At 37.7% G+C, this 25,313-nt stretch overlaps 1 protein-coding gene across 4 annotated transcripts in view; it reads left to right on the plus strand.

Annotated features, from left to right (window-relative positions):
• The window catches only part of LOC106054127 (uncharacterized), a 426,772-nt gene that overhangs the window by 236,212 nt on the left and 165,247 nt on the right, over positions 1-25,313 (plus strand). The gene's annotated exons all lie outside the window — the stretch shown is intronic.

Consider the following 25,313-nt stretch of genomic DNA (forward strand, 5'->3'; position numbering starts at 1 on the left):
GTTCAACATTTCATAGTCAGACACATTCGGTCATCCGACACACTCTGTAATCTGACACATTCGGTCATCCGACACACTCTGTAATCTGAAAAATTCGGTCATCCGACACACTCTGTAATCTGACAAATTCGGTCATCCGACACACTCTGTAATCTGACACACTCGGTAATCCGACACGGCAACGATGCACATGCTTGTTATGAAACGCACGGATCGCCTCTTTAGATTCGTTTCTTGCAGTCTTTAATTGGTGCTATGTTCTTAGGACGTCACTTTTCCCTGTAATATTTTTTAATGATGAAGAGTTGTTACTTCTTGTATAAAGAAGAACAACCTTGTCAAACGTAAGCATAAAATATTATCTTTTGATGAAATTAGTAAGTTGTTAAGAGACGTTGTTAAACTCCTGCTCCCTTTTCTTGGATCTACAGTTTCTGACATTATTAGAAATAGGGAGAACATCAAAATTTCTGGAAATAAAAAAAAAAAGTTAATTATCTGCGGAATAGACCTCTGGAAGTGGACAGAAAATATGCTTGTATTGATGTATTGGTTCGTTTCTTAAGTCACAAAACTAAAAAGCCAAAACGCGGAACTAGCCCAGTACGCCTGAGCTAGTGGACATTGCCGATCTAACCGGCATCCATTGACGTCAACTTCTTTAAAGTACAGCCAACCTTTGGTCTTCTGAATTTTTTTGCAGTCTGACACGCGGCCAATCTCTTAACCGTCAGACTATCAGGAGTAAGTTGTTTAGCCAGAAATACTAGTGAATGACGTCATTTTATTGTAAAAAAAACAAAAACAACAACAAACAAAAAATAAACAAGGATTATGGTTAGGTCATCCGAGCAGTGTTTGCTGGGTTCAAGACATTAACAATAGCATGTCATGTTAGCCACGCTGTAGCCTCGTTCCGTTGTTTGTAATTGAGAAGAGAGTTGGCGAGAGGTCAATCTTTTCATTTCCTATCTCAAAGTTCTCTGGCTTGAGTATCAGAAGACTGAGATTTGAAATCCAGATTCCGTGTTCGGACTCCAGTCTCAAACCTGAGTGTTTAGCCTAGAAAACAGATGTCTAGACATAAGCAGAGTGATATATTTTAATGTCCTGCCTCAATAGATAAACTGTTATAGAATCTTTAACCTGCCGCAAGGACCGGCTTGCGGACGTCACTTGCTAAAGGTGTTTGACAAGCTGCGGGTTTCTTGTGTAAACAGGATGGGTCTCACGTAATTTAAAGCCGGCTCTAAATCTATCACAACTTTGATGTACATCCATTGAATCTGACGTGCCAGGTTTAAAAGGAAAGCGCACAGTTTGATGTATTTATCGACTAGTTACGTCTGGAGTAAATGTCCCAGTCCTAAAAGCCTTTTTATTAGTTTTGATGTTCTTCTGCCCAGAGTCACGTGACGAGCTTGGTGCCAAGTGAACAGATGGGCAGGTTTAACAAGACACGATTATGTTGGCTTGAGACTCGGAAGCATAAAACCACGCCAAGTTTGTGTCGCTCTATTCAGTCTCTATAATTTCTGTTCATCCAGGGCCGGATTTACCTATAGGCAACACAAGCGATAGCTTGGACCCCCCAAGAAATATGTAGCATTGACGTGTGATATCTTTAATTGCAAGGGCTCCTAATCTCGAATAGCTTAAGGACTTTCAACTTTAAATACGCACTGGTGATTCTTTGCTTGTTTCTATATGTCTTAAGATGTGTCTCTATTGTGTGACCGTGTGACGCATTTAGTATTTCTTTAAACTGTGTCTCATACTTTATCTCCTTTTGAGTCTCTTTTGAGATCTCTTTGGTGGGTCTCTATATCGACATTTGGAGACTTGACATTCAGACTTAAATATACTAGAAACGGATTGACCACAGCATAACTGCGTCGGCTCCTGATCAGGACATTAGCTAGATGTAATAATAATAATAATAAAGCTAGTCTCGAAGATTAGTGAGGAATGCAGTATTTCCCGTGGCTGCGCAGTTCCCAGCTGTGACCTACATATTTTGCCACATCCAGGGCATTAGCTAGATATAATTAGCAGCTAACATCATACACCAAATTTCACATAAATTTTTTATTTATAAAATCTTTTTCTTGAGGTGGATACTTAGATGTTTTGTAAAGTACCCAGCAATGCGATTCCATCCACTGATCTAGGTGTGACAGAAGTGTGTTTAATCTTACAGTTTCCTCCCTTTAATAGAACATCCACATTATTTGTATCCCACTGTATCTTTAAGGCAGACAAGTTTGTTTGTTAGTGTGTCTGCTTTGTTTGTCTGCTCACGGTGTAAACACTGCCATCGTTTTCATCAGAAAATGTCCCTTCCCCCCCCCCCCACTTCAAGGGGGAGAGAACAATGATTTTCACTGACAGGAAATGGAGCATGTCGTGACGAGTCTCCATCTACACTGAGACTCTTAGTGGCGCTGTTTAGGGCGGATGTCTGGGGGGAAGGGAGGAGAGAGTAAGATGATTAAGGGGGAGAAAATTCCCCCCCCCCACACACACACAAAGAGGGCTCTCCACATATTTGTTCTGTAGTGGCGTTTTTTAAGATCGATGGGTCAAGCCAACCTCACCCCACCCTCAATTTCTCCTAGATTTATGCCAATATATCCAAGCTAACTTCATTACCTATATTTGTATCTTCCAGGCTGTTTTATACAATGCCTATATTCAAGACAGTACTTCGTCGAACCTGGATCCAGGAACCTGGTTCCAGCAGAAAACTGGATCCAGGAACCTGGACAGCTGATCTCAAAAACGGTTCTAACGATTTCCCTAGAAATTTATCAGTTGATGCATATCGCTGAGAAAAAGAATGACTAGTTCGTTGTCCACAAGGGGAAAACTTTAGTTGAAAATAAAATATTGTAAATTTGGCTGAAGACTGTATCTAGGTTTAGAGCCAACATGGGTGTAGGTCAGCCGAATTACCCGTAATTGTATCATAAGTTTAAAGTTGCTTCAATTTGAGTGAAGTTTATAAGCGTTGCTTTTTATTTTGACGTCAATCTAATAGAGATAACGTCTAGACTCTACATCTGGAAGTAGATTTGTAAAAAAAGTTTTTTAATATTTTAATTCTATAGTATTTCAGTTAATTTGGTTTTCAATGACAGTTTTGGAAGCCAAACTCTTAACCACTCATCCCTCGCCCTCTCCCACCCGCAATGCATAACGGAGCTGTAAAATCTCAGTCGCTGGACTATTTATTTATTGTTTGCGTTGATGCTGCTATCCACTGACGTTTTTAAATGATATATAGCCCTTTGGTTGAACTAAGAAGAGCTTCCACTGTTCTAGAGCAGTTCTGCTCTGCTTGTGGATATAGAGACTTTTAATTTTATTTGAAGAGACATTCTTGCTCGTATACACCACTTGCGGAAATAGCGCCTGACGGGGTGTTAGGGAAGTCAGTCACTCTTTTGTTTTTTTTTCCGTTTGCGTCGTTCATCTCTGTTGGCTGAGTTGATGACCTTAGCATTGTAATAATAAGTAGACAACACAAAAATAATTGCTCACATATAAGAGAAGACTTGATTACTGGGTTCTCATTGATTCTATTATGTTTAACAAAGGTTAGTCTGACAAGATGAGGATATGATTACTTCAGATACAGGCAAATAGTAGGGAAAAGGGTCGTCCAACTTTTAATTGGACGAATGTCGGAACGTTTGGAATGTAAAAAATATTTTTCCCCAGGAGTGTAAGGAAACCAGACCCAACTAATCGTGTCCACAATCCCCCCCCCTCAATTCCCCCCCCCCCCCCCTAGTCTCTATTATTTGCCTTTGTTTAGTCATTCTCTGTGTTTATATTTTTTCTGTCCTTTTTTGTATTATCTGTCCTTGTCTGTATTATCTGCCCCTATCTGTATTATCTGTCCCTATATGTATTATCTGCTCTATCTGTATTATCTTCCCCTATCTGTATTATCTGTCCCTATATGTATTATCTGCCCTTGTCTGTATTATCTGCCCCTAACAGTATTGTCTGTCCCTATATGTATTATCTGCTCTATCTGTATTATCTGCCCTTGTCTGTAGCGCTATTTCTCTAAAACGTTTGTGTATGTTATAACATGACCCTGTTCACCATCACTTCTGAAACTTGGATACACATTCCTACTCAGTGCACTATTTACACTTGAAAGGGCCATAAGCCATGTTACACATGAGGCCCTTAATAAGTTCAGATATTATATATAGATATTGTATGTCAGCGTTGAACTATTTCATGATAGACTCTAAGCTATAGTTATATGAGCAAATCCGGTCCTGTTCATACCATATAAACAAGAGGAACATTTATCTATTACTATTGTCCCGATGTTACTTATGTATGTAAAAATAATACCCATGCTAAGAAAAGTGTTTGTGTTTTCAATTTGAGTAAATGAGCTTTGACGAGGGAATTAATATTTTTCAGTCATTTCATTAAATTCTTGAACACGATACTCAGGCCTGGCCTATTTTACCTCTTGAAAACAAAGAACTTACAAGGATTAAAAAAAACAACAACAACAACAAGAAACTATGTGCCACCCACTCTGTCTGAAGAACAAATACATATCACAACAAATATATCAGTTGTAGTGAACTTAAAACGACAACTACAATCCGAGCTACCAAAACAGGAAGGCCTCGTGTTCCTAAAGAGTACCACAACGCGTTAGAAGAGACGCAAAGGGGAAAATCATTCCGCATGAATCGTTTTGATAGATTTGACTTTCCATCATTCCCAGCATGCCCTAGGCAGAGTGGTAAACCTTGGAGAGATCATGTGTTGTTTTTTTTCTCTTGATAGCCGCTCGACTTCTCGAACTGTTTCCGCCGGAAGTCGCGAGAAAGCCACGAGCGTTCGTGGTCTTGTTATTTACCCTAATTAGTATATATTTTTTTAGTTTCAATCGTATGCAAGAGCTCTACAACTGTCATTCTCTTATGGCAATACCTCTATTCAAGTCACAACTTTATGGACTGTGGGTGGGTAGGCGAAGGGTGGAAGGTGGACGCTGATCTCAAAAATGGCGCTAGCGATTTTCCTAGAAATTTAACAGTTGATGTTTATCGCTGAGAAAAGAATAACTAGCTCGTTGGCCACAAGGGGAAAACTCTCGTTTGGCCGTTATAATTTTTGAAGTAGGAAATGAAATAAATTTAAATTTAGCAAGATACCTAAATCTAACTCTAGATCCAACATCGGTTTTGAAAGGATTATCGCGATCTTGAAGGGACTATTGTTTTCGGGAATTTCCGAATGTAAAAGTTTAATAATTTAGTGTTCAGGAACATTTTGCACATCGTCTTCTAAGTCTAGATCTAAAGGCCTATCATTGGAATAGTATAAAGTGTAGTAGATCTTAACCAGGATTTTTTTCTCGTGGAGAAGGGGAGAGATGGCTTGGTAAAAATGTGACATTTATTTTCATCTTACATTCATGAGTTATTAAGAGTAAAACCAATGGCTCTACAAGTTGTATAAAGGAGGTAGTGTCTTTTTTTAAAAAGTATTTTTAAAGCTTTCCTTTTTTTTTAAAAAAACTTATTAACATAAAACACTGGCATATAAACATTTTGACTTATAACATTGGCATGTAACACTGGCATAAAACATACCACCGAGACTGAACGATCAAGTGTGTACAAAGTTTCTATCAACTCGCTCCTTCTGTCTGTGTAGATTTCTCTAGGTGTTAGTTTACCCACTTCCTATTCTCGAATCTAATGGAATTTCGCACAATTATTCATAGTCGAAGACAGTATATTCAACAATTAGTTAATCTTTTAGTGGTAATTAGTTCCTTTTATTTTATATAGAAAAAGTCGCTTGGCTTCTTAACCGAGGTTTCGGGTTCAAATCCTAATGAAAACTGGGATTTAAACTTCGTAATCTTCGGTCACCTCTAAGTCCACCCAGCTCTAATGGGTACCTGACATTAGTTGGGGAAAAGTAAAGGCGGTTAGTCGGTGTGCTGGTCACATGACACCCTCGTTGACCGTGGGCCACAAAGAAACAGATGACCTTTCCATCATCTGCCCTATAGATCGCAATGTCTGAAAGGGGAACTTTGTTTTCCTTGTATTGGTAAGTATGGGTGGGATTTTTATTTTATTCTTTCCCTTATACAAGCTTGTTGTATAATTCATCCTTAAAACTTTATATCTGAAAACTTTGGTGTATCCGGTGCCCAGGAAATTGTCAGTGTTTGATTAGCTACGTAATTCAGATGGTATACTAGACTTACTTTTTAGCACTGTAAACTCAAATGTCTAAGAACAAAAGACTGTGTATTATTTCATTTGGTTCGCAATAGCGATTTTGTTTTAATGCAGCGTTCTCGCTATACTATTGACATTAGTGAATAGCGACAGTTCTGAAATACATTTCCAAAATAGATGATAACATTCTTGATTGTGTCTTGCATTTCAAACAACAAAAACACTCTAACTTAAAGAAATAGCGTCAATGTAAAACAAATTGTGTGTTAAGAAATTTAAATTAAACTTCACTTAATTTTTCTCATCAACTTTTTTTTTGTTTGTTAAATGTGACAGTTTTGATGATAAAATTGCCAATCAATTTTTTTTTATCTTAAGTTGAATTCTTTATTGCAGCGTGTTGAGTTTCAATTTTGAAGAATGTGAATCAAAACTTTTCAAGGGGTTGGGGGGGGGGGGGGTGAGGGGCGATGTGAGAAATGACGTCAGTATGGCAACCAAAAAAAAAATGGTTTTAATTTTCTCATTAACTTCAATAGCATCTCCCCCCCCCCCCCCTGTTTTAGAGAATTTCAGCGCTTAATTAAGTCGTTCATTAAGATGTTCTTCTAAAAGAAACTCGAATATAGAATACAAACAATTTAGTCTTCATCAGAGGTCAAGGGTAGCGGTGTACAATACAGTGTATCTAAGGACTGGAAAGTTGTAAATAGTCTTCCAAGGTCTTCATCAATAAGCTTTGAGTTGTGTTGAAGACGCCTTTCGCCAAAACAGTATACATTGAAAGACTTTACTTAGAAATTGATAAAGCGTCTCTTACTTAAAATTTAAAAAACACCGAAAGTGATGTCATTTTACTTGGTTGATAGCCAAATTTACCATCTTCGAACCCCACCTCCCATTTTTTTGTCAGGACATCTAGGGGGGTGCGCCAAACAGTTTGATAAACACTGCTCTAATAAATAAGATTTCATAAATGCATTTCTTAAACATATATAATGCCTAAAAGTAGTTATTTCCTTTGTAGGTTTCTCTGTATAGTCCAAGTTCAGTACACAATTATTTACAATGTTCTAAATCTGGTTGTAAGTCTCAGATGCCCCATAATCTTGTAGATCTTTAATACCAGTTGTGCTTACTGATCATATCTGGCTAGTTCTATATATAAAACAGTGCAACAGTCTCACAGCACACGCTTCTCTGTTCTGACATAATGACGCTTTTCTGTTCTGACATAATGACGCTTTTCTGTTCTGACATAATGACGCTTTTCTGTTCTTTCATAATGACGCTTTTCTGTTCTGACATAATGACGCTTTTCTGTTCTGACATAATGACGCTTTTCTGTTCTGACATAATGACGCTTTTCTGTTTTGACTTAATGACGCTTTTCTTTTCTGACATAATGACGCTTTTCTGTTCTGACATAATGGCGCTTCTCTGTTCTGACATAAAGACGCTTTTCTGTTCTGACACAATGACGCTTTTCTGTTCTGACATAATGACGCTTCTCTGTTCCGACATAATGACGCTTTTCTGTTCTGACATAATGACGCTTTTCTGTTTTTACTTAATGACGCTTTTCTGTTCTGACATAATGACGCTTTTCTGTTCTGATACAAAGACGTTTTTCTATTCTGACATAATAACATTATTCTATTCTGACATATTGACGCTTTTCTGTTCTGTTCTGACGCTTTTCTGTTCTGACTTAATGACGTTTTTCTGTTCTGACATAATGACGTTTTTCTGTTCTGACTTAATGACGTTTTTCTGTTCTGACTTAATGACGTTTTTCTGTTCTGACTTAATGACGTTTTTCTGTTCTGACTTAATGACGTTTTTCTTTTCTGACATAATGACGCTTTTCTGTTCTGACATAATGGCGCTTCTCTGTTCTGACATAAAGACGCTTTTCTGTTCTTTCATAATGACGCTTTTCTGTTCTGACATAATGACGCTTTTCTGTTCTGACATAATGACGCTTTTCTGTTCTGACATAATGACGCTTTTCTGTTTTGACTTAATGACGCTTTTCTTTTCTGACATAATGACGCTTTTCTGTTCTGACATAATGGCGCTTCTCTGTTCTGACATAAAGACGCTTTTCTGTTCTGACACAATGACGCTTTTCTGTTCTGACATAATGACGCTTCTCTGTTCCGACATAATGACGCTTTTCTGTTCTGACATAATGACGCTTTTCTGTTCTGACATAATGACGCTTTTCTGTTTTTACTTAATGACGCTTTTCTGTTCTGACATAATGACGCTTTTCTGTTCTGATACAAAGACGTTTTTCTATTCTGACATAATAACATTATTCTATTCTGACATATTGACGCTTTTCTGTTCTGTTCTGACGCTTTTCTGTTCTGACTTAATGACGTTTTTCTGTTCTGACATAATGACGTTTTTCTGTTCTGACTTAATGACGTTTTTCTGTTCTGACTTAATGACGTTTTTCTGTTCTGACTTAATGACGTTTTTTTGTTCTGACTTAATGACGTTTTTCTGTTCTGACTTAATGACGTTTGTCTGTTCTGCCCTAATGTTGTTTGTCTGACTGTAACACGAAGAAAGACTCCATCTTGCTCTAGACATTACAATGGAAGCAATGACAAGCACCAAGACATAAAAACACTTAGCGATGAACGTTGAAACCTTTCCCACCCACTACCAAGCCAGAGAAATGCTGGTAGCTAGAAGCACGTGTAACTCAATCTTCTGTTTGTGGGAAACTTAAGTTTCAACTTAATCGATGACAAGTTTTATTGCGCAATCATGATTGTGTATCAACATTTTTTCTTTTAGAAATGTGTAAAAGTATTTCTTTTCTTTCTTTCTTATTGCGCCAATGTCTATGTCCGTTGTTTGTTTAGATCTGTTTATAAGAACGCTTCAATGTTTTGTATCTGTGTTAGGGTATTGTATTTAGCAGCAATGTATATGACCACTCGAACTCTCTCTTACTAACTTTATTAAATGTCTGAAGACTGTTCAAGCTTCTGCCTGCTAGGTTGAGACTTTGGACAGTGATAGATTCTTTTTCCGTCTAAACATTTTTACTTTGGCCGGCTTTCAGAGTTACTTACCTTATACTTTTAAGGTTTCAATCTATATATACAATTCTCTTCATTGCTCAAGAGTTCGAACAAGAAGTAAAGGTAAGATAACTATTTTATTTCTGCAAGTTGGACTACAGGTATCCTAGGAAAAAAAAGAGGGGGGGGGGAGAACAAGTAGTATTCACCCGTCACTAAATAGCAGACCGGACTTAATCATTGTGACTAAGAAGTCATGGAAAGAGAAAAAATTAACTACTCTGTATTCACCCGTCACTAAATAGCAGGGGCGGACTTAACCATTTTGAGGCCTTATGCGAAACGGATTTCGCGGGGCCCAGTTTGGGTAGGGATACGGATAATAAGTGAAATTTAAGAGTTTGTATTAGAAAATAAATTCGTCAAGCATTTGATTCATTCTTTACTACGTACAGAATTACTTTACGAGCCTTGCGTGTAACGAAGTCATACAGTATATCATAAAAATTTTATTTCCTACATAAATCACGCTCAATAGCAAGAATTAACAAATGTTTCAATCTATCTACAAGATTTGTTGACCTCAAGTAATTCTTCATTAGTTTGAGGCGCGAGAAGCTTCTTTTACCAGATTCCAAAATTGCGTGGATAATGTCGTTTTTTTTGTCGCGCGTAAATTGTCGTTTTCCATATTGAATGACACCCCAAAATGACAATTTTTGTCTATATATTTCAGAAGATTTGTATGAGTTTTTTTAAAGATTTAATAATTTCCTGATATTTCCAGGACTTTTTCGTATATTTTGCAATTTCAGAAGACTTCCAGGAGCTCCTGGTAAATCGACAGGAGTCCACGGGAAATCTGTTATAAGTTATACAATGGTTTAATTTATACAGAATATAGAATTAGCGCGGGTCCTATTAAAGTGTGGGCCCACTGCGGTCGCATAGGTTGCAGTGGCCTAAGATCGTCCCTGCAAAATATTTGCTAAATGGGTAAGACAATATTATCTTCTATACGTCACTCTCTATCTGTATGTAACGTTACAAATGCAGAAAGGTAAATTTTGCGATATTTAATCAGTGATAAACTTACCCTTGGATTGACATGCATATACACGTGTGAAACGCTGCGAATACAAATGTCTACTTGGGGATTCGGAAGCCAGGACAACATTTTAGATTTATTCTTTATAGAAAGTTTTAGTGGTATGCAAAGATCCAGCTTTAGGTCCGAGGCCTTTGGTACAACTGTATCCGTAGGTAAAGTCGAGTCAAAGCAAAATATCCTTCGAGTCATGATATCTATTGTTACGTATTTCTGAATTTTCTGGCTAGATGTATTAGTTGGCACACAAATAAAAACACAGCAAAGAACTTGACGACTAAACTTTCAGTTTCATATAACTTTAATGACTATTAACTCTAACAATTCGTTACTGTAACATGTAGCGTAGAAGACTGTACAATATCTGTCAGTTTACAGTTAGCTATACTTCGTTGCAATTCATCTCTTCACTTCGTTGCAATTCATCTCTTCTCAACTTTCCTCGAGCCGTATTCCACAGAACAGACCAACGACACACTTCCCAGTGTCGCTCCAGGTCTCCCAAAGCTGAACCAAGTCGTACTCAAGTCTACCGAATCAGAGCCGCACACGTCTTACATCGACTGTATCGACTGTAACGGCTCAAGTCCACTGTAGTTCGCTGTATAGACTTTAACGACAGTAGTCCACTCCAGTTAACTCTACCCTAGTTAACTTGCATCGAGTCGTACACATTTCTCTTCCACAGAGCCGCACACGTCTTACATAGTCTGTATCGACTGTAACGGCTCACTCACGACTCCATACGACTGACTTTAACATTAACTCTCTGGCTTATATAGAGTCCCTAATCGCTTGTCCAAAGTTGCACAAACACGGCTAGTATCCTCTGAAATAACACGTGAGGAAACGTCACATCCTGTCTTTGTTTATACATGTAGATTCCAGAAAACATCGGCTGCAGTGTCATCAAGTTGGGGTCACACGTAGTGACCTCTATCTGTCACTGTTCATTAGTAACTGTCCCCCTACTTAGATCTGTTCGTCCCCTGGAACAACACGTGTGGACATGTCACATCCTGTCTTTGTTTGTACATGTAGATTCCAGGGAACACTAGCTGCTGTGTCATCTCGCCGGGGTCATACGTTGACCTCTACCTATCACTGTTCATTTGTAACAATATCCTTGTGTCTCGTCTTACACTTTTGTATTTTTTAAACAATGACAATAGACACTTGTTTAAATGTCGACCTAAGTGACGCTCGCGTTATATTTCGAAATAATCATTTGGATCACTTTAAAAAGTACATATAAAAATAAATCTTACAGCTTTATTACCGGGATATTTTCCCATCATTTTTAGAAAAGAGAAAAATACAAATTTCAAGATGTTGATTTAAGAAATGTAGATAAAGAAGGAGACATATCAACAAGGATGAGAAGGATACTTTAGAGAACCTTGAACCAAGAGACAAGGTCATTTCAAGAGCAAGAAACACAAAAAATTTAATTATCTTTATTGATTATCTTAGCTTTTTAAAGAAACGTTATATTTAAATATATTTAAATTGTATGAAATTTATTGAAAAAAGAAACCCCCACAATTATTTCTATTAGAGCCAAAGATTTGAGAGGGTGTTATTTAGTTAACATTAACGCCAGACAGGATGAAGGCTTTATAGGGTCCTAAGCTGTTTAAAATATTCGTCCTTTTATAAATCCGGATATTATATGTCGACAGTGGCGTAGCTAGAAATTTGCCATCATTTGGGGGCCTGGGAGGGGGCTTCATCACTTGGTGGTCCCCTGCATATTGCGTAATATTTAATGTAAAAAACACTCATTTGGGGGCCCCCCTTCAAGTGGGGGTCCTGGGGGATTTTCAAATTCTCCCCCCCCCCCTAGCTACGTCTCTGTATGTCGGTGTCAAATATGATTTGCATGTATACTGATAGTAAAATAATTCATTTCAAACTTTAAAATCATTATTTTAATTGTAACAAACATTAAAGTGAAATCTCTGGTATGTCACAGTGACCTGACATTTAACAATCTTTAAAACTCTGAGACAAAAAAAAAATTTATGAAACAAAATTATCTTTTTGCTTTCTATTGCCACAATAATGCAAGTTTCCTGTATGTCGCTTTTCAACCTCAAATAAAAGTTGTTAGATAAAGATAAAGCTCTTGTCCTTTAATTACTGATATAATACAAATCTTACGTTTATGCTACACCTCTGTCGAGCTTTCGTGGATTGATTCCATCTAACAGACAAATTGAAATGACAACAGAAACCTCTAGACTGATGGCCAGTGGATTAAATAAAAGGTCATTGCGGGGGAAGAAATCCTTGACCAGCTAAGTGTATTAGCCGAATGCTTAGATATTAGCTTCTCCAGGGATTGGGCTGGTGGCGAATTCCTACAGGGTTTGTGATTTGCGTGGGTTCAGTCTGATTTTGGAAATCTGAGATTTTGTTAGCCTCTCAATACGATTTCAGGCTTAATAATAGAAGCTTATACGGAAGGGCTCTCTATCTCTCTTTCTCTCTCTCTCTCTCTGTCTCTCTCTCTCTCGCTGCCTCTATCTATCTCTCTTTGTCTCTCTCTCTGTCTCTCTCTGTCTGTCTCTCCCCCTCTCTCTTTGTTTGTATCTCTCCCAGACAGACACACACACAGGACGGCATTAATTGTTCTCTCTTTTGTTTTACCTGTTCTCCTATCACTACATCTTCAAACCTGTTGACCTCCTATACAATGATGATATAATCCCAATGAATAAATTAATTTTCCATTCAAACAAACTCCGATACATTTTTTTTCTGTTCCTGCGAAAATGTCTGCGTTGCTTTGTCTTAAGGAGGATCCCAGACTATGATGGAAAAAATGTTTGGTCCTACGAATAGTCAAGACAGATGCGGTCGCAAGGATGTGTTCTGGTCACTTGGATTTCCCTAAGATCCACTTTTGTAAGCGGCTCTGTCTAGCAGGGGTGGAAGTGCAACCAGAGAACCAGTGAAATACATACATGTTTATATACATTGACCATTGTATATTGAGTGTTTATAAGTGTAGTATTCTCTTTGGTTACCAGGAGAAAATCTGCTGCCGAGGACAAACGCAGACGGCGAAAAGAAAATCTAAATCGATAATCTACGGACAATGGTTATGCTTGCCCTGGAGGTGGCAAAATATGTAGGTCACAGCTGGGACTGTGCAGCCACGGGAAATACTACAATCCTCACTGGTCCTTTAGTATGGCAACTGACCTTATTATTATTCACTTTGGTTACATATCGATTGCTTACTAACTCATACTACGTACTTTCAACTTACTTAAACTACCAGTCTCATTTGTGATTATAAGATCTTTAAGAAATTAATTTACAAAAAAAAAAAAAAAATAAGTAAAGATTCTACAATCGCTTCGCTTTAAATAAAAAAAAATGTAAAAAAATTTGATAGAATAGAACTATACCAATTTAAGACTTCATCCCTGCCCCCAAATCATTGAGTTAACTCCCTTGTCTTGACAGACTCCTGATAGAAACATAGTCTCTACATTACTGAAAATAATTATTGTAATTCGAACCCTGACCAGAAGAATGTGACTCCCCCGGGCAGGAAATATCGATTCTACTACAGCCGGAAATGGGTTTGTCTTAAAGCTTATTAATCAGCCTTAAACCAATGTTGGTCTATTATACTAGCCCCCAGGTTATTTAGTTCTGCTTCTTGCAGGCTCTATTGGCGACGTAGCCCAGTAATGTCCAATACACTACACCTGTTGACCTTTTAGTATTGATGCTTAAGTTATTGGCCATTACTAAATGAACTAAGTCCAGGACTCACGCAGGATCCGAAATGTGCCGATGTTCTTTCTTTTATTTCCCTTACCTTCACCTATCCCTCAGTCTGTCGGGCAGTTGGGGCACCACACATGATTTTACTCTTGTCTCTGTCCATTACTCTCTGGTTTTGGCCAGGAATTAGATTCTCCTCCATAGAAAAGTCTGTTGTCCTCCTATCGTTGTCCTCTGTCTGCTTCCCTTTCTTTTCCCTGGTACAGTTCTCTGCAGAAGGGCCATCGCGAACCCTGAGATCTTGTAATTACATGGTTGTTTAGTCTTAGTTTGCGTTTTTATTTTTCACAGTGGTCAGAAGATGATTTTGGAGCCCATTGGCTATTGGCATCCAGATCCATAAAGTGGATTTATATCCACTCAGTAGCGTAACTAAGGGGGGGGGGGATGGGGGGGGGAGAATTTTAAAATCCCCCCGGGCCCCCACCTAGGGGGGGCCCCCAAATGGGTGTCCGAAATTTATTTGTAAATACATAAATTAATATATTTGATTGACAAATAGTGTCAACGGGTGTCTTTTTTTCAACATTTATGGATTAAATTTATAACAAAGACTAAACCTAGATCTAGGTCTATCAGTACGTTGACTTTGTTGACATTTTAAAAATATTTTTCCCACAGTGATCAAAGTTATTTTTTAAAGTTAGTTTTACATTTTAAACTTTGTTGCCACGAATAAAACTGCATGATATACAGCGAATTCCAGGTATCTTGTTACCTTTACTAATAATAGATCTAAATGGCGAGTATTTTATGGCTACACTAATTAACCTTGAAGCAAAATTTACAGAATCGAGTATAACAGATCCAAAAGTTATTCTTAATAATGCTAGAATAGTCCATTATTCGGGTTTGGCGTCTATAATTTCAGAATTAAACTTCACTCTCGAGTTATTACCCCTCTATTCATCTTTCCTCAATCCAATGGAAACTCTATTTTTATTTACATCTAATCCTTTTGCTTTTGCACAAAACATAATAAAAAAATAATGACGTAATATCATATAATATTAATACATCCTTCCTTTTGAAGTTATTATCACACCCTTCCTTTTAAAGTTCTTAAGAGTGATATCTACTAGCAGGGCCGGCCCTAGCTTTTGCGGGGCCCTATGGGAAACGTATCGCGCGGGGCCTAGTTTGGCTAGGGATAAGCATAATGTCAAAACTATTTTTTTTTTTTTGAATTAGAAAATAGGCCTACTTTCGTCTTTGCAATAAATTTTTATCAAATGAAAGCTCGCAATGCCACTTTTTATTTATTGGCACCCCAAAATGTCAATTTCGTCTATTCTTCAGGAGATTTTAATAAATTCAAAAAAAAGTTCAGGACTTAATCGTATATTTCGCCTTTTCATGAGATTTCCTGGAGGCCCTGGAAAATCAGGAGGTCGCGAAAACCCTGTTATTTTATATACGTTATAATTGCTTAATTTAATAATGGAATTAGCGCGGGGCCTATGAAAGCGTGGGGCCCACTGCGACCGCATAGGCTGCAGTGGCCTAAGGCCGGCCCTGTCTACTAGAAACTTTAACAATTCGTCCACTTCTGGTTGTCTTGACTGGCACTAGTTCTCTAGACGTTGGTCTATAACTGTCTGTTTCGTTTGTTCCAACAGTTTGCAGTTCATTGTCTTCATCGGTATCATAGTACCCAGAGATGTCTTCATCGAAACTCTTATTCAAAAAGCGTTAATTTCTTCTGTATGTTTTTCCATCGTTTGTCTTTATGATGTAAGATCTGGGTGCTGAATGTTTTTTTTATGACAACTGCTTTCTGCCAAGTTTGACCTAGACGAACTCTCCGACAGTATAATCTTTAGGTAGTCTTGCTTTTGCATCGTATTTCACTTTGCTTTTCATCTGTCGTTCGTTGAGTAATGTCTCTGCATTTTCTACTCGTCAGCAGTTGTGATAGTGAATACGGCAGTCCACTTATCGGAGTATTTCTTTACTCGAGCATAACGAGAGATGGATGTTTCCCACTTTTGTATGCTCTGAATCCTTTTGCTTTCGCACAAAACATAAACAACCAACAATGACGTAATACCATATAATATTAGCACAGAATCTTCTTCATGCAGTGGAAAATTAAGAATTTTTTGCCTATCTTGAATTCTAGTCAAGATTCTAGTGAAGTGAAGTCTAGTGAAGATTTGTCACTTGTGCATTATTTAACTAATAAACAATGGTATTATTCATTAAAAGAATCTTGATGATTACTTTTTGTGAAGTTTACTGATATACTGAACAAATTTGATTTGGGGTTTATATGTTTTTGCGTACATTATCTCATGTCATATGTCGAATGTCAAAATGCAAGGGGCCCCCAAAGAGGTCAATCCCCCCGGGCCCCCAAATCCCTAGTTACGCCCCTGTATCCACTTATGTAATAGTAATTCGATCTTTGTATTTGGTGAAATTCCTTTCTAACATCTCAATTCCAAGCCTAGGATAATGATTTGAAAGTCTGCAGTTGAAGTCCAAGATTAGCTTTCACCTTGTTTTATGTAATATTCTTGAGCTTTGCAAATGTTGCTATAGATTGAGCATTTTTTGGCCAATTATTCCTATCATTTTCCATCGTCTGACACTATAGCTTGGAAATGTTTGAAGTTTTGATACTTGTCATTATTATGCCTCAGGTCCTGATGCCCTGTTCGCTGTTGGTCCTTATGTTTGTTGGGGTGTTTTTTTCTGCATTTATTTCATGTCTCTGCACATTCGTGTCAGCTAGATCTGTCTCTGTTCCTGCTAGACCTTCTATGTTGTTAGCAAAGCGCAAGCTAATAATTGTTTCTCTCGCCAATGTTTACGGTACCCTAGAAACCGTTTGAATTATTTCAGTCCTGTTTTTATTTCATCGTCTTATACTTGGACCAAATGGTTCCATTATATACATGTGAAAGAAGGGACTGAGCTAGTAAATAAATGACCACCGCTTAGAATTTAAGAGTCGCCAAAACAAAGTTAAGGGTCTCGGCATGAGATAGAAGGGCGACGACCAGATGTAAGTGTATGCAAATATGTCGAATTGTGTCAAAGTGTTTCATTATCTCTCCAAGATCTGTGTAGCCACATTTGTCGTTTAGCTCAGAGTTCAAGAAATATCATGCTTCAAGTCATTTAACTCATTTCTCCCCAGAGAACAATCCACCGTGAACACGTATTCTGACCAGATCCTTCATTTTCTGTTCTTGATCTAGTCAGAAAAGATGAGACAATGTGATAGAAATGTTTCAATCTGACGTATCTCAAACTGTCCAGAAATTCGTCCAGAAAGGCATGACACACACATAATAAAGTTTCAAATTTGTCAATCAAAATAAACCTGAACTCATACGGTTTTATATTTTACTATGAACACGTAACAAGAATGTCATTTAGCAATATGATTTCTTAACCGAAAAATCTCTCTCTAAATCTGTAACCCACAAGCCTTGACAACAGTAAACAATTATTGGAAACTATCTCTTTACTTAGAAAAAGAATAAAAAAAATACTTCGTAAATTAAAACCGTGATACTAATAAATCTTTCACTCGCAGAAATCTCTTCAAGTACACTCTAAACATTGAAGATAATACATCATTTTAATTTGAAACGAATTTTCAAAACCCAAAGCTTCTAAAACCAAACATCTCATGGCCTGAATATCATACACAGTAAACAACATATGATCTAAACATCATATGGCCAAAACATCCTACGAGCTAAACACCATAAGGCCAAAAACATCCCAAGAACTAAACATCCTATGACTTTAACATCCTATGACTTAACCATCACATGACCTAAACATTAAATAACCTAAACGTCATATGGTCAAAACATATTATAACATGAACAGTATTTAGCCAAATTATTCCATGACCTAAAAATCGCAAGGCCAAAACAGCAGCTAATAATTAGAGCGTTAGAAACCGTATCAGCAAATACTATCTTAATTTATGACTTCTTTTATCGATATAAAATTAGTAAAAATTATATTCTTACATTGGATTAACCTCTTGAAGAATTACTCAAAGTGAGACTGTTGAAAACTAATCTCAAATATCTACAACCTAATCCAGTGTTTCCTAAACTGTGCTCCGCGGAATCCCAGTGTTAGACGAGACCTGAAAAGGTGTTCCACGAACTACTGGAATAATTAACTAGTAGACCACCACGTGAATTCATCTCTCTAAACAATAAGCAAAATGTTCCGCTAAATACTCAAAATGTGTGAAGTGTTCCGTTAAAGAAAAAGTCTGGGAGACACTGTGCTAATTTTTTTGGACGTAACAGGAAGAGGAAGTAAACTGTCACGAGTGGGTCCCAGCATGCACTTCGTGAGGATGAAAGGAAAATGGCGTCAGACTGTGCTGTCTTGACCGGCTTTTGATGAACTGAGCAGAAAAAAATTCATGGCGAAAAAAAAATCGCATTACAAAAGAATGAATAAATAATTGTCTAGATAGATAGAGAAAGAGTAAAAGAGAAGGACGAATAGAAACAAACGACAGTCATAGAGATACGGAGAGTGAGAGAGAGGAAGAGAGAGGGTGAGAGTGTGTGAGAGAATGAGAATGACAGACAAAGAGAGAGAGAGAGAGAACTATATAAAAAAATATTGATTTTTACAATTGAAAACTTCAAACTACGAGTGTTTGAATCTGGTATAAATTTAAAACGTAATAGGGAAGGGAAAAATCGAGAGGGAGAGAGAGAGAGACAGAGAGAGAGAGAGAGAGAGAGAGAGAGAGAGAGGAGAAGAGAAGAGAGAATAAGATGGATGCTAACTGCTGTGAGGAACAGAAACATACAAGATTGTTTCACTCTATATATGTTTACAATATACAAATTGGACTAAAAAATTTTAGGTTTGTAGTAAAGAAAGTCTTTAAAAAAAATATTTTAAAAAGTCTTACGTAACAGATCACGTGATGAAAAATCGGGCCCTATATTTGCAGACGCTGATGTGAAATAGTTTCAAACATTGACACTTTCTTGGCACTTGACCCAAAGCTTCCATTTCGAAATACATTGTCGTCTGCAAATTTAATATCCATTTTATTGCCCTACGTTATATCTTCTCCCCCCCTCTCTCTGTCTCTTCGCCTCGCTGTCTCTTCTCTCTCTCTGTCTCTCCGTCGTAAGGACTAGAAAGCATTTCATTTAGTCTCGACACAACTTCAATGCAGCCTACTCGTATAAAAATACCCTATTTAGTTTTCTTATTGTAATATCCATGTATGTATAATGTCCATATTTCTGTAAAAGTATATGTTTGTGGAAAGTCCATGTTCGTGGAATGTCCATGTTGTGAAATGTCCTTGTTTGTGAAAAGTCCTTGTTTTTTTTGTGTGGAATGTGCATAATTCTGGAATGCCCTTCTTTGTAGAATGTCTGGGTCTATGGAGAGTCCATGTTTCTGAAAAATGCATGTTTGTGTACTATCCATGTTTGTGTAATTTTTTATATTTTTGGAATGTCCATGATTTTAGAATACGCGTGTTTTGGATTTTCCATGTTAGATAGGTCAACTAAAATTTTTTTTTTAAATTAAAAAAATGTTAATAATATAGCCAACCGTTTCCATGGCGATACGTGTAATGAAAAGCCTCGAGCCTTGAGCCTAACATTCACCAGAGATTTGATATCCCTATGAAAAAGTTGTCCCCCTTAGTCTAAAATTAAATTTCAAGCCATTCTTAGAAAGCTAATGAACAGATCTAAAGAGCAAGACCTTTTGATTACCGTCTCTTCCATGTTGGAGGAAATAACAAAAAAATTAAAATAAATAAAAAATGGAAGGATATGAACCAACATTTTTGACATCGTCCTAGATGACTTAATTAAAACTATTCGGAGAACAAACGTAGTTGTACAGGGGACTGGCTACAATGTCACAGCCATACAGTAGTAGCTGAAGAGTTTCATGGTAAACAAGCAGTGTCAAAGACCATAACCTTAACTTAACAATTGCCAACTAAATAAAACTCACAAACAGAAGAGCTTTAAAACTTAGATCCTGCAGTGCTAAAATGTTTTAAAAATTAATTATTTAACTTTAAAAAAAAAAACTTATCAAAAATTCCTTTATTTTGTACACTTTATATAGGTTTTCCGCCATGTATGAAAATACCCAACACTGTTAGTATTACTTGGTGTTAGTAAGAAGCCTTGTCAACTTTTAAAAATTGATTCTATGTAGCTCGACTTTCACGCTTATAGCATGTTTAGTGCGCTATGGTCCAATGTACCAGTTAGGGGGGCGGGTATGTGTAAGAGGGTTTTGGAAGAAGGAGCTCACATAACAAGGAGGCGCTCAGCCAACACAACTCTGCTCAAGGAGGCGCGCAGCCAACACAACTCTGCTCAAGGAGGCGCTCAGCTAACACAACTCTGCTCAAGGAGGCGCTCAGCCAACACAACTCTGCTCAAGGAGGCGCGCAGCCAACACAACTCTGCTCAAGAAGGCTCTCAGCTTACACAACTCTGCTGAAGGAGGCGCGCAGCCAACACAACTCTGCTCAAGAAGGCGCTCAGCTAACACAACTCTGCTCAAGGAGGCGCGCAGCCAACACAACTCTGCTCAAGAAGGCGCTCAGCTAACACAATTCTGCTCAAGGAGGCGCGCAGCCAACACAACTCTGCTCAAGGAGGCGCGCAGCCATTACAGCTCTGCTCAAGGAGGCGCTCAGCTAACACAATTCTGCTCAAGGAGGCGCGCAGCCAACACAACTCTGCTCAAGGAGGCGCGCAGCCAACACAATTCTGCTCAAGGAGGCGCGCAGCCAACACAACTCTGCTCAAGGAGGCGCGCAGCCATTACAGCTCTGCTCAAGGAGGCGCGCAGCCAACACAACTCTGCTCAAGAAGGCGCTCAGCTAACACAATTCTGCTCAAGGAGGCGCGCAGCCAACACAACTCTGCTCAAGGAGGCGCGCAGCCAACACAATTCTGCTCAAGGAGGCGCGCAGCCAACACAACTCTGCTCAAGGAGGCGCGCAGCCATTACAGCTCTGCTCAAGGAGGCGCGCAGCCAACACAACTCTGCTCAAGAAGGCGCGCAGCCAACACAGCTCTGCACAAGTAGGGAATTGAACTCAAGTCCCTGTTGATGGGTAGCCATGCCGTGTCCAATGGGCTTTGGCCTTTCAGCCACACATCCCATGCTCCCGTCTGCAGTGTTTAAATTTCAGAATCGTTGCCAGGTCAATCTAAACATTACATTAAAAGAAAACTTGATCAAATCTTAATGTTGATAGTATAGAAAAGAGAGAAAGCAGCGATTTTGAAACAAACAGAAGAATTCTTGTTATCTTGGAAATCAAATCATTGAATCCAATCCAGCTTTTTGATGTAAACCTACCTTGCAATGTTTGAATGAGACTGTGAGATGAATGTATATTTTGTTTGCTATCTTTGTTATGTCTTAATGTGTAAGGCACTACTCTGAGACACAATACTTCAATACTTCAAGAAAAATGATATGATATATTACTATTATTATTATTATTATAAAAGAACGAGTATTCATTCTCTGGCGAAGCCAGGGTCGAGTTTCGTTATAGGGAAACAAAATTCATTGTAGTCCCTTTATCAGTTTCCACTGAGGAATTTTCTGGTGATGTGGCAGGTCTGCAGAAGTACCGCCCTCTGACAGGCAACGAGAATGTTCCTAGGAATGCCAAGGGCCTTGAAGGTTTCTGTGAGATCATTTGGTATTATCCCCTCGGTTGATATGACTATGGGGTATATTTTTGTTTTAGATAACTTTCATAAACGCTTAATCTCCAAGCCTAGGTTCCCATATTTTCGTTGTTTTTGCAGCTCAGTTTTTCATAAATTATGACATAGTGGTACGGCGATGTCAATAATGGTAGCGGCTTTTTCTTTTTATATCGATTATTATTATTATTATTAGCACTATAATATAACTTCATAGCAAAATGACCAGAGGTCATAATAATCTTTATTATCCATAAAGAAATTTGTCTTACAATGTGTGGACTACACCAAAAAAAACAAACACATTATAACTATAGAAAACAAAATTTACCTACACACCAGATGCTCTGGATAGATGCATGCGAAATATTTCTATCAGATGCTTGAATTGTATTTAAAGATTTAGTAGCCAGGGGAACCCGGGAACAAGAGATTTTGTGTCTCTCTTTATTATCAGTGTCTTGTATCTCCCCTGTGCATGTAAAATCACAAAATCCTGACACACACGATGTTTTTTTTTTCTAAAATCTTTTTATCTTTCTTATGAATTTTTCTCTCAAACTGTTGTCAAGATATTTTTTTTTTACCAATGACCTAAATGACCCACACAAAAACCCAGTAACTTAAAACTGACCAGTCATAAATAAAACTGACCAGACTAACAACCAAGCAAATTATAACAAAAATACTTAAAACAAAAACAATGCTTATCTAAGGGAAACACTTCCTTATTTACTGCCATATATCTCAATAGTGAAAGATTCATTTCCCTTTTTCGATATTAAGCAACATTAACTAGTTACCATTATTTAATTAATTAATCAGTAATTTATTTTCTTGACTGAAACATGTTTTGCTGGGAAGAATGAAATATTTTACAAAATTTCAACTTGATCTGAGAACGGGAAGTGGGCTAAATAGGATTCACAAAATTTGTGCTAGACAGACAGACAGACAGACAGACAGTGAGTTGCTATAAGATTTAAAACGAAATCTAACCAGTTATTGATAAACAAAAGAGGATAACCGTACACGTGTCCTTAATACTAATTAAACAATAACTACAGCATACTTGAAACATAAACCAAAGTCCTTCACTTATTTGTCCTACGTGTGGTTTATTTGTGTTGAGATGTCATTGAGAAATAACTCACCACAAAAGGACACTTGTATCTATTTTCGCTGTAAGGATCGACTTACTTCGTGTAAAGATCATTTTGATAGTTTGTGGAAATTTTAAATTAAACATAATAGAAATATAATCTGGTAAATATTGCGAAATATTTATTAAAATACGATTGGAAAAAAACAACAAACAAAACAAACAGCTAAAGGTCAACCGTCAAACTTATAGACTATAAAGTAGAGAGGGAAAAAAAGGATAATCAAACAAAAATAAATAAATAAATAAACAGGGGACATAATCATTTGCTGGGTAATGTCTTTACGTCTGTTTAGAATGTAACACTAAACCATCGGACGGCTTTGATTGTCTCTACGATGTAAACCCTCAGTTTTGTTTGTGAGCCATCTTGTTCACAATTAAGTTTGTATTTGAAATTTTTGGAGTTTGTCTTGAATTGAATTTTATCGCAAAGCTAGACGGCCATTGCGATATAGATCCATGTTCTTTGACACTCCAAAATCAATGATTATAGAAAATATATATGCGGATCTGCCCTACATCTCAATCTTACGGAAACAAACTTTTCTTTGGCTTAAGACATTCGGCATATATTTGCAACGCTTAAAAGACATGAAACCTATGTCTCTATGGTTTTCGGAACATTAAACCTGTGTTTCCAGGTTTACAAATAAAAACGCCGCATAAAACCTATGTTCCTTAGGTTTTTAAAACAAAAAAGTTTGTTTCTAAGGCTTTTTAAAAAACTTACCTACTAGGTTTCTAGGGCTTTAAAAACATAACAGATATTTCTGTATGCCTTTTAAATCACAACAGTTATTTTTTTTAGGGCTTTACAATATATCCAACATGTGTGTAAAAACACAAAACACATTATTCATGTACAGGTCCTCTCAACTCTACCCTAGGTGATTTATTGTTATGTTGTTGACCTGCTTGACCGTCAAACGACGAAAGTTCATCTCGTAGAGAATATCTTCTTGTGACTGTGGAGCCCTATTTTGTCAAGTACAATACCGATCATGGGGAATACCATTGTCATGAACACTTAGACTTGACTTACTTACTTAGACTTAGGTCCACCCGCCCGTTCGGCGCATTAGGCGGCAAGCTGTCTCCACAAGGATCTGTCACTGGCAATGTCTGAAGCCTCCTCCCACCTGGTGTCCACTGTTATGAGGTCCTCCATAAAGGTGTGGCGCCAAGTTATACGAGGACGTCCCTGTTTGCGCTTTCCTCGTATTGGCCTCCATGTCATCGCAACTCTTGGTATGCGTAGTTCATTTTGTCGGGTTAGGGTCATGAACACAAATAAATGTAATTTCTTGGTTCTTGAATCTCACAGGTGACCCCAATCTTCCCTTATTCGGCTGCGCATCTATTAAACTGAAGACGTACTAGGTGAGAAATGAAGCTGATTTGCGCGGGAAGATCTCTCTGAACGAAAAACACTCTCTACCTTCTTGGACCGTGTTGCCGTGAGAATAAAACTTTCAATACGGTGTCATTAAGCGAGACCATTCAATATAGAAAGCATCAACACTGACCTGCGACGTCGCAGCCTATGGGCGGTGGAAACCTATAGCTCGAATAGTTTATAGCGTTATAACATTAGGTCCCATATCTCGAATAGCTTATAGCGTTATAACATTTGGCCCCATATCTCGAATAGCTTATAGCGTTATAACATTAGGTCCCATATCTCGAATAGTTTATAGCGTTATAACATTAGGTCCCATATCTCGAATAGCTTATAGCGTTATAACATTAGGTCCCATATCTCGAATAGTTTATAGCGTTATAACATTAGGTCCCATATCTCGAATAGCTTATAGCGTTATAACATTTGGCCCCATATCTCGAATAGCTTATAGCGTTATAACATTTGGCCCCATATCTCGAATAGCTTATAGCGTTATAACATTAGGTCCCATATCTCGAATAGCTTATAGCGTTATAACTTTAGGTCCCATATCTCGAATAGCTTATAGCGTTATAACTTTAGGCCCCATATCTCGAATAGCTTATAGCGTTATAACATTAGGCCCCATATCTCGAATAGCTTATAGCGTTATAACATTAGGTCCCATATCTCGAATATCTTATAGCGTTATAACATTTGGCCCCATATCTCGAATAGCTTATAGCGTTATAACATTAGGTCCCATATATCGAATAGCCTATAGCATTATAACATTAGGTCAAGTATCTCGAATAGCTTATAGCCTAAATCCGTTCCGGCGTGGACTGTCTGAT

The sequence above is a fragment of the Biomphalaria glabrata genome, chromosome 4, assembly GCF_947242115.1.
Source record: "Biomphalaria glabrata chromosome 4, xgBioGlab47.1, whole genome shotgun sequence".
Lineage (NCBI taxonomy): Eukaryota > Metazoa > Mollusca > Gastropoda > Planorbidae > Biomphalaria > Biomphalaria glabrata.